The following is a 13662-nucleotide window of genomic DNA, read 5'->3' on the forward strand; positions in this document are numbered from 1 at the left end:
TTTGGAGAAGAGCAAGGAGTCTTCTCAGTGTCCTAGCCACTATTCTTCTCTTAACTAAAATCACCCAAAACAGATCAATCACCATTTGTTTAATTTATTGATGGTGGGATCTTACTGTGTGAAAATTGGCTGCTGTATTTACTTCCATCACAACAGTGAACGTTCTTTAAAGGTTGGGTATGGATCACCTTGAAGATGTGATAGGATGCCATAGATGCAAGTCCTTTTTTCTACTTTCTCTAAACGAATGCAAGTAGTAGCTGAGCTCAATAATATCCTAAACGTGACTAAATAGTTTATCCTTTCTGTTAATGAAATCTTGTCTTTTACATCACACAGGTTCACCAATTGAGAGGAGCCAAATAGGCACTCCTGGGCAAACAACCCTCCAGCATAAATCTAACAAAATGTCGCTCCTCTTGGTGTGGTACAAGAAAAATTTAAAGAATATCTTCTAAAAAGAGTCTTAAAAAGGGGCTTCCCAACATCTCAGTAGATAATTGCATCATGTAGTACAGTACTGAGGTTCACTGACCAGGAAGATCCAAGGTTTGACTCTGACATGTGCTGAGTTAGTTGTTGAAACAAGGCAATAGTTCAGGTGCCTGTATATTGAGCACAGCACCACTATGTTAGAGATGACAAAAATTCATCAAACTTTCTGCTCTTGGTGACCATCCAGTAACCACTGCTTGAGAGTGCATGTGTGTGGTGGACAATAGATGAGCGTAGGAGCAGGCTTGACTGTGATTCCTCCATAATCAAATCAGCCGGTCATTTTGACAAACGCATGAAAGGACTGCTAGTGTCAGGGAACCATAACCATAGCATGAGTCACCGCCTTAGGGATAGGATGGAAGTAAGCTGGGGAAAAATAAGAAAGGAATATATTCACAAACATAAAATAGGGAAGAGCAAAAATGGGAAACTGCTCATCACAAACTGACATTTTTATATTTGTGAGATCAGTATTTGCATACATGGCATCTGTCTCCAGCATGCTTCCTATGATGCACCAGGAGTACCAGGGCAGCAGTGGTAGGTGACAGCATCCAGTGACGGGTGAACTGTGAACTGGTCATATTCCCACCATGGCAGAAAAAGTACCAAACAATGAAGGAAGGGCATCAGGAACACAGGGTAAGAGTAAAGGAGTGATCAAGGGGCAAGAGAGCCAAAGGACTAAAGTACCTATGAATTTTTTTAAATAGTGTAATGGTAACAGTTCAGCACCTGTTCCAAAGCAGTGCCTCGCTCATATTCTCCAGTGGCATTATGGGGCAACAGTCCCATTTCAATAGAGCTTATGGGGAGAATTTTCCCCATGTCGGGCGCTCACGATCAGGTCCGCGCCTCCATTTTCCCCGGGTGGGCCAATTAAGGCCTGCCTAGCCTATTTCTTGACTCCCAAGGGTAGCGGGAATGGGCAGGCGGCAGCAAGGCTGCTCACACTGGCCGGCAGAAGAGCACAGCAGAGGGCTACTGTTCAGCATGCAAGTCTGGAGGGTAGGCCAGCGCGGCAGGCCAGGCCGGAGGGTAGGGCAGTGGGGAAGGCCAGGCCAGAGGATAGAGCAGCGCGGCAGGCCAGGCCAGAGGGTAGGGCAGTGGGGCAGGCCAGGCCGGAGGGTAGGGCAATGGGGCTGGCCAGGATGGAGGGTAGGGCAATGGGGCAGGCCAGACCAGAGGGTAGGGCAGTGGGGCTGGCCAGGCCGGAGGGTAGGCCAGCGCGGCAGGCCAGGCCGGAGGGTAGGCCAGTGGGGCAGGTCAGGGCCGTAGGGTAGGCCAGTGGGGCAGGCCAGACCAGAGGGTAGGCCAGCGGGGCAGATCAGGGCCGTAGGGTAGGGCAGCTGGGTAGGCCAGGCCGGAGGTTAGGCCAGTGGTGCAGGCCTGGCCAGAGGATGGGGCAGTGTGTCCTTCGGTTCTCGGATGAGTGCCTAGCTGCCCTCCTGGAGGTGGTGGCAGCACGGCGGAAGGTCTTGCTTCCGAGGGACGGGAGGCCGAGGCCTCCCCACCTGACCAAACGTGCCTGGGAGGAGGTGGTCAAGAGTGTGAGCTCCCATGATGTGGTGTGACACCTTTTTTTTTGGTTTCTGAAGTTACTTTTGTAATCTCATTAAATTTTGATATGTAACCATGCCTCAGGGTGATTCCTTCAACAGGTGGACGGGAACCCATGATGTTATGAGTGACTTGTTTGATATTGAGCTTTATTGACAAGGGCCTTAGTTAATGTTCCTATCCAGGCAGATTTAGCACTCAGGTATCGAGTATGGAACCTGCAGCCCTGGTATGTGTTGACCCGTGGAGCCTTTCATGGCCCCGCCTGGGAGGGATAGCCCTTGTCACCCAGCAGCCATCCATCCAGTCGGGCTGGAGCACTGAAGAGCCCCGGCACCTGGGAGTGTCTGAGGATGTAGATGTCATGGGAGCTGCCTGGGTACCTTGCACAGACTTGTAGAATCAGCATCCTGTGGTCACACACTATCTGCACGTTCATGGAGTAGAAGCCCTTCCTGTTGATGAAGGCACCGGGCTCACCTGCTGGTGCCTTGATGGCCACATGTGTACAGTCTATTGTACCCTGGACACGGGGGAAGCCAGCAATGGCCATGAAGCCTCTCGCTCACTGTGTCTGGCTTGCCTGGTCCCAGTGGAAGTGGATGAAGGTCAATGCACGCCTGAACAGAGCGTCTGTAACCTGCTTGACACAAGTGTGGACAGCTGATTGGGAGACACCACAAAGATCACCCACCGAGCCCTGGAAAGAGCAGGAGGCATAGAAGCTGAGGGCAGCCGTGACCTGGCATGGGGTGCCCACCTACACAGTTGGTGCAGATCTCAGAGCCTATCGTCTGACAGATGGAGGTGACTGTCTCCCTAGAGAGATGGAGCCTCCCTCAGCACGGAACCTCCGACATATTGAGGTAGCTGCTTCGCCACCGCCGTCTTCTGCGGCCCCTTCCTCCTTGGACTATCCCTTGTTTCTGCATCTGTTCTTCCAAAGGTGGCTCCCCTGGAGGCTGAATGTGGACTCCTGGCCTCCTCCTCCTTCTGGCCCTCCCTTCCTCCTCAGAGGAGGTGCCTCCAGTGGAGAGCACAACTCCCATTCCCAGCCCGAAGGAAGGCTTCCTAAAACCTGCAGGCCCCAAAAATTATCTTCACAGTAGAGTCCTGACCTGAAGGCTTTTACTCCTGCCCAAGTAGCTGGTATGAGTCTTGAAGTATTTCTGCTCACACAGGCAAGTATCAGTAACTTTCACAATTAATATCTAACTGATAACATTCGCGACTCCACTCACCCCTCTTATCCCGCCCGTGGACGAGGTTTATACAGATGTGTCCTGCCCGCTTGCCCATTGCGCCTGTGCGCCGACCCAAAGATCGCATGGGCGCCGAAAAATTGCAGTCAATTGCTGCTTCAAGGGCCTTAACTACATGATTGATTAATGGCGGGCGCGCATCCGAGAACATCACGTGCCCGCCCACCTAAATATCGCGATACGCGCGGTGATGTCAGGACACTTGCCCGACATCACCGCGCGTCATTTTACGCGTTGACATGAGGGCCCGACCCCGCACGTCAACGGGAAAATTCTGGCCTATGAGACCTAGTAAGCCCAATAGTGTCCAGGGACCCACTTGCTTTGAGCTCATTGCCTGCATTGGGGATCACTCAATGTCCCAGATTAGGTTTCCATACTCAATTTTTTCATTGAGTGGCACCTGAACTGTTTCAGTCACTACAATATCCATATGGGGAAATATAAAGGGAAAAAGAGAATCTGTAGGGACAACAAGGAGAGGTTTTACAAACATCTTCTGGGCATGATGGGGCTTCTCAGATCAAATAAGGAACAAAAATCTGTTTTTGGTTTATTTTGAGAATATACTGTGAAAGACTGGCTGTGTGGATCCGCATGTTGCTTTGATTTTATTTTACAGCTCTCAGCACTAGGCGCCAAAGGATCAGAGCTGCAGATATTATTAAAGAGCTTATTTTAGAAACTGCGCACAGTCATTGTGCTCTCACAACATCCAGATTCTCTGGCCACTAGGGGGCACAGGAAGAAATGACCTGAACATTGTGAAGCAAAGTGAGCAAAGGAAGTTCTAATACCACATGAATTGACAATTAAAAATGAGCTTTGACATAACCTCACTTTCCATGAAGTCAGAATGGTGCTAGGCTCCTCCTAAATGGGTACCTGGGATGGAACTGGGTCAAAGGTCAAAGATCTAACTGCAGATATTCTTAACATATTCTGGTGGTGACTTTCTAAATTTGTTCTCAGGATAAGGCCAGCTTTTTCTTGACCCCCATCACTACCTGCCCTAAGAAAGTGGTGGTGAGCTTTTCTCTTTGAGTCATTGCAGTCCTTGTGGTGAAGGTGCTTTTAGTGTTGGATTAGGGAATACCAGATTACTGAACCAGTGACAATATAGAAATGGCGATATATGCCCAAGGTGTGTGACTTAGAGGGGAACTTGAAGGTAGTGGTCCCATGACAATGCAGAGGGTAGACATTGAGTCAATGGCAGGGGTGTTGAACAAGTGGATTGCTCTGTCCGAGATTGTGCCAAGCTTCTCAGTGCTGATGCAAAGTCATGAGTGGCGAGTATTCCATACCTTCATGACTTGTACTTTGAAAATAGTCAGTTGGCTTTGAGGGTTTTGGAGGTGAGACACTCATTCCAGACTATTCAGCCTTTGCCTTACTCTTGTAGTCAATGTGTTGCTATAGCTGGCTCAGTCAAACTTGTGGTCAGTGATTACTTACAAGTTGCTGAAGGTGGGGGCGGGGTGGAGGTGAATGTTGGTGGGAAGTGGCTAGGTATTTTCTTCTTTGAATTGATCATTACCCTACATGAAAGTCACCTTCAACTTTATAAGCTCAAGCTTAGATGTTTTCCAGTTCTTTACCTGAGCCGAACTTTGTGGAATTATCAGCAAACAGCTCCACTGCTGAGTTTATGGTGGATGAAAGGTCATGGGTAAAGGAGAGCCAAGGGGGTTTCTCCGAGGGATTCCTGTGGCGATATCCTTATCTACAATAGTTGGCTTCTGACAGCCACCTTCCTATGTGTCAGGTATGTCTCTAACCACTGAATGGTTTTCTCTTTAACACCCACTGACCTCTCAGGTTCCTTGATGCCATTCTCAGTCAAATGCAGCCTTGATGTTGAGAGCAGCTACACTACACTCAACTCCTCTGGGATTCAGCTCTTGTATCCAGGATTCCATCATTCATTCTTTTGTTCAAATGGTTTGGTTTGAGCGGTGTAAGGGATAGAAACCCATATGACCAATGGACTGAAAACTGGGCTTCACAAATATATCTGTGAGTCTGTGATCCTGTGATATGTGGTCTGTAGGTTGTCTGGCTACTGCACCAGCCAACATCTCCAACCTGGGTTGGAAATCAAACAACCATGGATGTTTATCCCACCTTCTCGAGGGCAATTAGGGGAGAGCAGTAAATGCTGACCTTGCCAGTGACAGTCACATCTAGAGAACAAATAAATAAAAACAAAAGGAGACCGTTTGGCTCATCATATTTTTGCAAGATCAATCCATGCATCCACGGCAATGCTGTTTAATTAAACAGGCACATCCGAAACTGAAGTAATCTTAAATGTGACTAAATTCATAAATAAACTCAGGGTGTGTTAGGTACATTGGACTTACAATTTAATTTTAACTCCTCCCGACATATTATGAACTGCAGTTAAAACAAGGAATTTGGATATTTGCCAACACAGGGACAAGTCAGCTGCACATTTCCAACCCCCTTTGAATGGTGTGTGATTTAGAGGGGAACTTGAAGGTGGTGGTCCCTTGGTCCCATGACGAGGCAGGGGATAGACATTGAGTCAATGACAGGGGTGCTGACTATTAATTCTATCCTGAATAATTGTTTCTAGAAGCTTCCCCACCACTGATGTTAAACTGATTGGTCTGTAATTGCTGGGCCTTTCCTTATAACCTTTTTAGAACAAGGGTGTAATGTTTGCAATTCTCCAGTCCTCTGGCACCTCCCCTGAGTTTAGGGAAGATTGAAAGACTATGGCCAGTGCCCCTGCAATTTCCATTCTCACTTCCTTCAATATCCTTGGATGCATCTCATCCAGTCCTGGTGCCTTAACAACTTTAAGTACCGACAGTTTATCCGATACTTCCTTGTTATCAATTTTGGACTCTTATAGTGACAGTTTCCTCCTCTTTCACCATGACCTGGGTGGCACCTGCTTCCTTGGCAAAGACAGATGCAAAGTATTCATTTAACACCTCAGCTATGCTCCCTGCCTCCATTTGTAAATCCCCATTTTGGTCCCTAATTGGCCCTACTCCTCCTTTACCACCTTTTTACTATTTATGTGCCTATAGAAGACTTTGGGATTCCCTTTTATATTGGCTGACAGTCTTTTCTCATAATTCCTCTTTGCTCCTCTTATTTGCTTCTTCACCTCTGCTCTGACCTTCTGTATTCCTCTTGGTTCTCAATTGTATTTGCTGCCTGACACCTGTCATAAGCACATTTTTTCTTCTTTATCTTAATTTCTATCTCCTTTTTCATCCATGGAGCCCTGGATTTGTTTGCCGTACCATGGCCTTTTGAGGGAATATACCTTGACTGTGCCTGAACCATTTCTCCTTTGAAGGTAGCCCATTGTTGAGCTACAGTTTTTCACTTCAACCTTCGGTTCCAGTCTATCCGGCCCAGCTCTGTTCTTGCCCCATTGAAACCAGCTTTCCGCCAGTTAATTATTCTTACTTTGGGTTGCCCATTGTCCTTTTCCACTGTCATCCTAAACCTTATGATACAATGATCACTGTCACCTAAATGTTCCACCACTGAAACTTGATCTACTTGGCCCAACTCATTTCCAAGAACCAGGTCTAGCAATGCCGCCTTTCTTGTTGAACTGGACACATACTGCTGTAGAAAATTCTCCCAAACACACTCTAGGAACTCTAGCTATTCTCCACCCATGACACTACCACTATCCCAGTCTATATTTGGGTAATTCAAGTCCCCCATTACAACTACTCTATAATATTTGCACCTCTCTGTAATTTCCCTACAGATGTGTCCCTCTACATCCTTCCCACTAGTTGGCGGTCTATAGACTATACCAAGCAATGTAATTGCAATCTTTTTGTTCCTTAGCTCTAGTCAAATTGATTCTGTGCTTGAACCCTCTGGGGCATCCTCTTTCTCTAGCATTGCACTGCTCTCCTTAACCAATACCGCCAACTCCTCCTTCTTTTCTTCCTGTCCGATCTTTCCTGAACACCTTGTACCCAGGAATATTTAACACCCAGCCAGCCTTTCCTTGAGCCAGGCCTCTGTTATTGCCACAGCATCATAATTCATAATAATATAACAACATGATATCATAATAACATTGGCAATCTGCACCTATAACGCACCAATCTCTGTGCATTCACATACATGCATTATAACACTGATTTAGACTTCATTACTTTCTCCCATATTCCGACCTTGCCTATTAACTTAATCCTCTCTATTCTAGTGTTATCTGTCTCTCCCAGTATTTTGTGCACTTGATATTACTCTATAATATTCTCTCCTGGTTCCCAAACCCTCTGTCAAGTTACTTAAAGCACCCCAAACAGCATTAGCGAAACGCCTCGCAAGAAACTCAGTCCCAGCTCTGTTCAGGTGCAACCCGTCCAGCTTGTACAGGTGCCATGTCTCCCAGAGCCAGTCCCAATGTCCCAGGAATCTAAAGCCCTCCCTCCTGCACCATCTTTCCAGCCACACATTCATCTGTCTTATCTTCCTATTTCTGTACTCACTTGCACGGGCACTGGGTGTAATCCAGAGATTACCACTTTTGAGGTCCTGCTTGCTAATTTTCTACATAGCTCCCTAAATTCTGTATGCAGGACCACATCCCCTTTCCTACCTAAGTCATTGGTACCAACGTGGACCATGACCTCTGGCTGTTCACCCTCCCTCCAGAAGAATACCCTGCAGCCACACGGTGACATCATTAACCCTGGCACCAGGGAGGCAACATACCATCCTGGAGTCATGTCTACGGCCATAGAATCTCCTGTCTGTTCCCCTAACTAACAAATCCCCCATCACTATAGGTCTTCCTTTCTTCTTCCTCTCCTCCTGTACAGCTGAGCAGCTTGTAGTGCCACAAACTTGGCTCTGACTGCACCCCTCTGAGGAACCAACACCCTCACCAGCATCCAAAACGGAAAACCGATTAGCAAGTGGGGCTCCAGGGGACACCTGCAGTACCTGCCTGGTTCTCTTGGACTGTCTGGCAGTCACCCGTTCCCTTTCTGCCTCCATGTTCCTAACCAGCAGTGTGACCATCTCTTCTGAACATGCTACCCCCATAGCTCTCAGCCTCGCAGATGAGCCACAGTGACTCCAGCCACTGCTCGAGTTCCGAAACCCACAGCTCAAGTTTCTGCAGCTGGCAGTACTTACTACACATGTGGTCATCTAGGTTACCAGTAGTATCCTCAAATTCCCATATATTACAGGACATGCATTCCTCATAACCGAGCTGCCCTGCTATGTCTTAACTGTACTTCTCTTACGTTAACTTTATTTTACTTATATTGCTTTATATTACTGGCCCTGACTTCCCCTTATTCCTAGTGTTTCTTACTCAAATCCAAGTAGTAACTTCTTTAAAAATAATATGCTTTTCTAATTTACAGCTAGTTAAAGACACTCCCCAACAGCAGTTTCTTACCCCAACGAACTTATAGTTTTCCTGTGATGTCACTGTTTGGTTTTCTTTTTCAAACTCAGCTCTGAAGGTGAGGTTTACACCCAGGTCCATTTCTGCTCAGTTGCTCCTGTTCCCAACTTAGAATAATTCCTATGTCCACCATACCTCTTTCCCCCATATACAGAATTTCCATCTGAACCCTAACTTGCTGCTCACTCTGGCATTAGGCATCTGTCTCCTCACATGCATCTTGCTACTTAAGTTCTACTAGCTGCTATGGTGGGATTTGAACTCTTGTCCCCAGGACATCAGAAGTACTAGTGCATTGACATTACCACTATGCCACCATCTCCCCATCTCCTGCCACTTGTGGACAATCTCATCAAATCTAGACCCCATCCTTGCAATTCCAGGTTCCCCCACCCCACCCTCAAGCAAGTCTCATTGCACTCAATTTATCAACATGAAACGACAGTGAAAATAAGGAGGTCCACTAATTATGGAAACTGGTCTCCGCAACAAATTTCTGAAGCAAGTATCTCTTTGCTAGATACTTCGGAGGAAGAGCAGGGAACAGAAGGATGTCGAAAGGAAAAGTGTGACCTATCATGGCATTTGTACAATCAGTGGTGCCTCGTACATGGGGTGCACCATACGATTGAAAAAAATTGAGTTTGCCTCTCTAACCAACCCTGACTGCCCCACTGAACTTGATATTTGCGCACATGTAGTGAAAAAAGAACATCTGTTAGTTGTGTAATGCAGATAAATTGAAATTCATTGTTTAGGAGATGGAAATTCTGAATTCACTACCGCCAAAGATAAGGTGAGTGTAACAGACTGCCATCCACCTGGAGCTCTGTGAGCAAGAGTTTGTAAAGAGGCTGCAACTGGACAGGGATATAGGCTCCAACATATTCAGGGAGGGATGTTCAGTGACCAGGATTCTTGGAGGTCCTGCTGAATTTAATGGTAGGACCTGATTAACATTTTTAAAATCCATTTCCCAGCCTCAACCAGCCAGATTATGAGGATGTTGGCCAGATAGACCTGTGGCACCAGACTGTAGCGGGGGAACCACAAGGGAGGGAGAGTTCATAGACCATACGTTAGTGAAGGATAGGGGGGAAGAGGAGGGAAGGTGACGTAGTTGGAATTTCACCAGACTAGTAATCTAGAAACCCAGGCTGATGCTTTGGGGGCATAGGTTCAAATCCCACTATAGGAGCTAGGGAAATTTAAATTTAATTAATAAATGTGGAATATAAATCTAGCCTCAGTAATGGTGACCATGGCAGCTATCATCAATTGTTGTAAAAATCCATCTGGTACACTGGTGTCCTTTAGGGAAGGAAATCTGCCACCCTTACCTGGTCTGGCCTACATGTGACTTTAGTCCCACAGCAATGTAGCTGACACTTAAGGGCCCCCCGAAATGGCCTAGCAAACCACTCAGTTCAAGGACAGTTAGGAATGGGCAAAAAATGCTGGCCTTGCCAGCAACGCCCACATCCCATGAAAGAATAAGGAAAGAAAGAGGGAGGGGGGATGAGCTTGAAGAGATAAGTTAGGGGTAAGAGAACGAGTGGGGAGGAGGGGGTTCAGTCGGCTGGGGAGGGTGGTGGTTTACAACATAAAGCTGTGAGGCAAAGAATTAATGGAGAAGATTAGGGTTTAATAAAACACCGCAAATGTATGGATTATTCATCAGGCCTGAAGTCAGCTGGCAAAATAACTGTAATATGTTGCATGGCACAATTTTATCATTGGAAGAGGAGTACACATCATTGCTTCACCAAGGTTGTTCCCAGGAAAACATCAATGAGGAACGTGATTCCCATGCAGAACATCAGGCAGGACCCAAAGAGTCACACACTTCAACGATTCTTTCCCCCTGAGGTTCACATTTGGAAACATTGAATGCAGAACTTTGGATCAACATTTTCACCATTCTACAAATTCTTTGTCTTATGAAGAAAATAAACATTTTATTTTAAACATCCAAGTAGAAAATTAATTACACTATCAAGCATCTTTTTTATTCATGAGAAATGAACGTGTCCAACATGGTTAATGTGTTGCACCTATGGCATTGTCTCCTGTTCCAAGAACCATCTCCTTTCTGAACTACTTCCAGGCAATTTGATGCATGATTCAGCAGCTTGATTGGCACCACATCCACAAACATTCACTCCCTCCACCACCAACGAACAGTAGCAGCAGTGTGTACCACCTACAAGATGCACTGCAGGAATTCACCAAGGCTCCTTCTACAGCGCCTTCCAAACCCACGACTACTACCATCTAGAAGGACAAGGGCAGCAGATAGATGGGAACACCACCACCTGGAAGTTCGCCTCCAAGTCACTCACCATCCTGACTTGGAACTATATCGCTGCTCCTTCACTGTCGCTGGGTCAAAATCCTGGAACTCCCTTCCTAACAGCACTATGGGCGTACCTACACAGCGGTTTAAGAAGGCAGCTCATCACCACCTTCTCAAGGGCAGATAGGGATGGGCAATAAATGCTGGCCCAGCCTGGAAGCCCACATCCCGTGAATGAATTTTAAAAAGCATTAATATCACAGGTGTACTCTGACTTGCTGCTCTGAAATCTGTTCGTTCTAATCAATGCATCAGGTCAGTAAGACTGCACGATGACTAAACTAGTGAGTTCATGTGTGTTCTAAGAAAGGAAGAAAATGGATTCTCATTCATTGCATAAGTAATGTGTTAAGAGCCTCTTAAAGATTGAGAAAAATGCTAATCTAAAATTAGTATCTACTTAGTTATAAAACAATTAAATGACAATACTTGATCCGAATTTGAAAAGCTGTACGTCATACCATTGACATCAAACCTAAAACCAATTTGCGATATAGAACACGCTTCTTATTTTTCCATGAGAGATACAGTCAATTCGAGTAAAACTACATTGGCTGATGAAGTACTGTAGAGGGATTAAGGTCACGGATTCTTTTAAATCTTAATGGCATTCAAATTTTTTTTTTAACTTATATAAATATACGTTGTTGCTGTTTTTCCATGTGGACTGAAAGTCAACAGCCCAAAAATGAAATTTTATCATGCTGACCCTGTTCAAATTCAAGGTGAAAACTTTTACCCTTCAAACTTTCACTTAATTGCCCTTACTTCCTAAAATTGTGGAAGCTTCTGATAACCCTCAATTCTTTCATAAACTTGAAAGTTCTGGGCTATTCCGCAATCCCCAGTGTAGTTTATGGCATGGCCATTGCACTGATGATTCACCTCCGTAACACCAGACGCATCTGCCCCTACCTCAGTCTATCTGCTGAAGTCCTTATTCATGCCTTTGTCACCTCCAGACCTGACTATTCCGCAGCTTTTTGCTTTTATCTGACTATTCCAATGATCTTCCGCCTGGTTTCCCAATAAACTTAAGTTCACCAAAACTCCGTAGCCCATAACCACCTGCCCTGGGTGGTGTCTGGCACTTCCAGCACAGAATCCCTCACCCTCAACATCCTCGGGGTTACCACCGACCAGAAACTCAATTGGACAAGCCATATAAATACTGTGGCTACAATGGGTCAATCTTCTATCCTCCTCACTTGAAGAATTCCTTCCAGCTGTTGCTGGGTGTGTCACAGCAGGACATGGGAGCTCTCAGCATCTCTCAAGCCTAAAGAGAGGAAATACCAGTCTGGTTTTCCACTGTTGCTTTCTAGTCAATCTTCCTAAGGGAAAATAGCACTTGTTAACATCAGTCAAGTTAAATCAGGTTGTGATTCACTTCACTGCTGAATAGCCTGCCAGAGGTCACTCTCTAGGCTCACACTTGAAGAATAGCCCCAGGAACTAGATACAGGAGGCTGCCATCTATAGGAATCACTTGAGAAATTGTTCCAGGATGGATAAGCTATTTCCCTTCTTTCAGACATTGATCAATTTGCAATCAGCATTTTCTGTTTTCTTTAGAGATTTTCAGAATTCCTGGCCTCTCTTTATCGTTGACTCCAGCATATAATTTTCCAGCAGAGGAGAGGAAAGAAGGAAAACCATTGGAAAAAATAAATGGCAATGCCTGACCAGAATATGAAGTTTTAAGTTCTCATCTAACCAAAGATTTATTTTGATTTTTTCCCACTCCCCTTTGCCATTACATTCCTAATGCTTCTTTCATGCAAATACTCCACCTCTAAAACAATATGCATTTCCTTCCTTTTCCACTTTAGAATTTACATCAGATACAAACTCAAATTCACTCATACAAATGAATTCACCCATCCCCCAAGGAAGTTAAGCTTCTCTGAATTTTGGTTCACAGGAACCCCTGATTCAGGCTCTGTGAGAGTCTGCAGCCTGCATTTATTCTGCTCTAAAGCCAGTTTTGAAACCACAGCTTTTGTAATATATCATTTTTCATGGCTATTATATTCACAGAATCTTTACAGTGCAGAAAGAGGCCATTCAGCCCATCAAGTCTGCACTGGCTCTTTGAAAGAGCATTTTTCTTAGTCTCACTGCACTGCCTTATCCCCTTAACTTTGCACATTCTTGCTTTTCAGATAGCAATCCAAATCCCTTTTGAATACTTGGACCAAACCAGTGGAGGTTTTCAAATCTAATTTGGGAATAAAATACCTAGTGTTATTTGGGCCTCAGAAAGTTACAAAACTGAGTTACCAGTCCTTTATGATAAGTGATTTCTTAACATTGCAAGGGACGTATTTTAGGTAATGCTACAGATCAGATACAGTCCACGCTGACTGGTATGGCCCCTTTTGATGTGACACTTTCATGTTCATAACAGAAAGCCTTTGCATTTAGATCTCACCTCTCGGCAGAATTTCAAACTGTTCAATCTTCATGGGCTTTGTAGCTTTTGTTCCTATCAGAAAAATCTAAATTTGAACACTATTCCGCAGAAACAATGAGTACACAGATCGATTGGA

General features: G+C 45.4%; 1 long non-coding RNA gene across 1 annotated transcript in view; it reads right to left on the bottom strand.

The window, feature by feature from the left end:
• The window catches only part of LOC144688910 (uncharacterized), a 28113-nt gene that overhangs the window by 2537 nt on the left and 11914 nt on the right, over positions 1-13662 (bottom strand). Inside the window, exon 2 of the long non-coding RNA XR_013578505.1 lies at positions 13545-13598. This is a non-coding gene — a long non-coding RNA (uncharacterized LOC144688910). The remainder of the gene's footprint in view (positions 1-13544; positions 13599-13662) is intronic.

Source organism: Cetorhinus maximus, chromosome 13 (genome assembly GCF_964194155.1).
Source record: "Cetorhinus maximus chromosome 13, sCetMax3.hap1.1, whole genome shotgun sequence".
Lineage (NCBI taxonomy): Eukaryota > Metazoa > Chordata > Chondrichthyes > Lamniformes > Cetorhinidae > Cetorhinus > Cetorhinus maximus.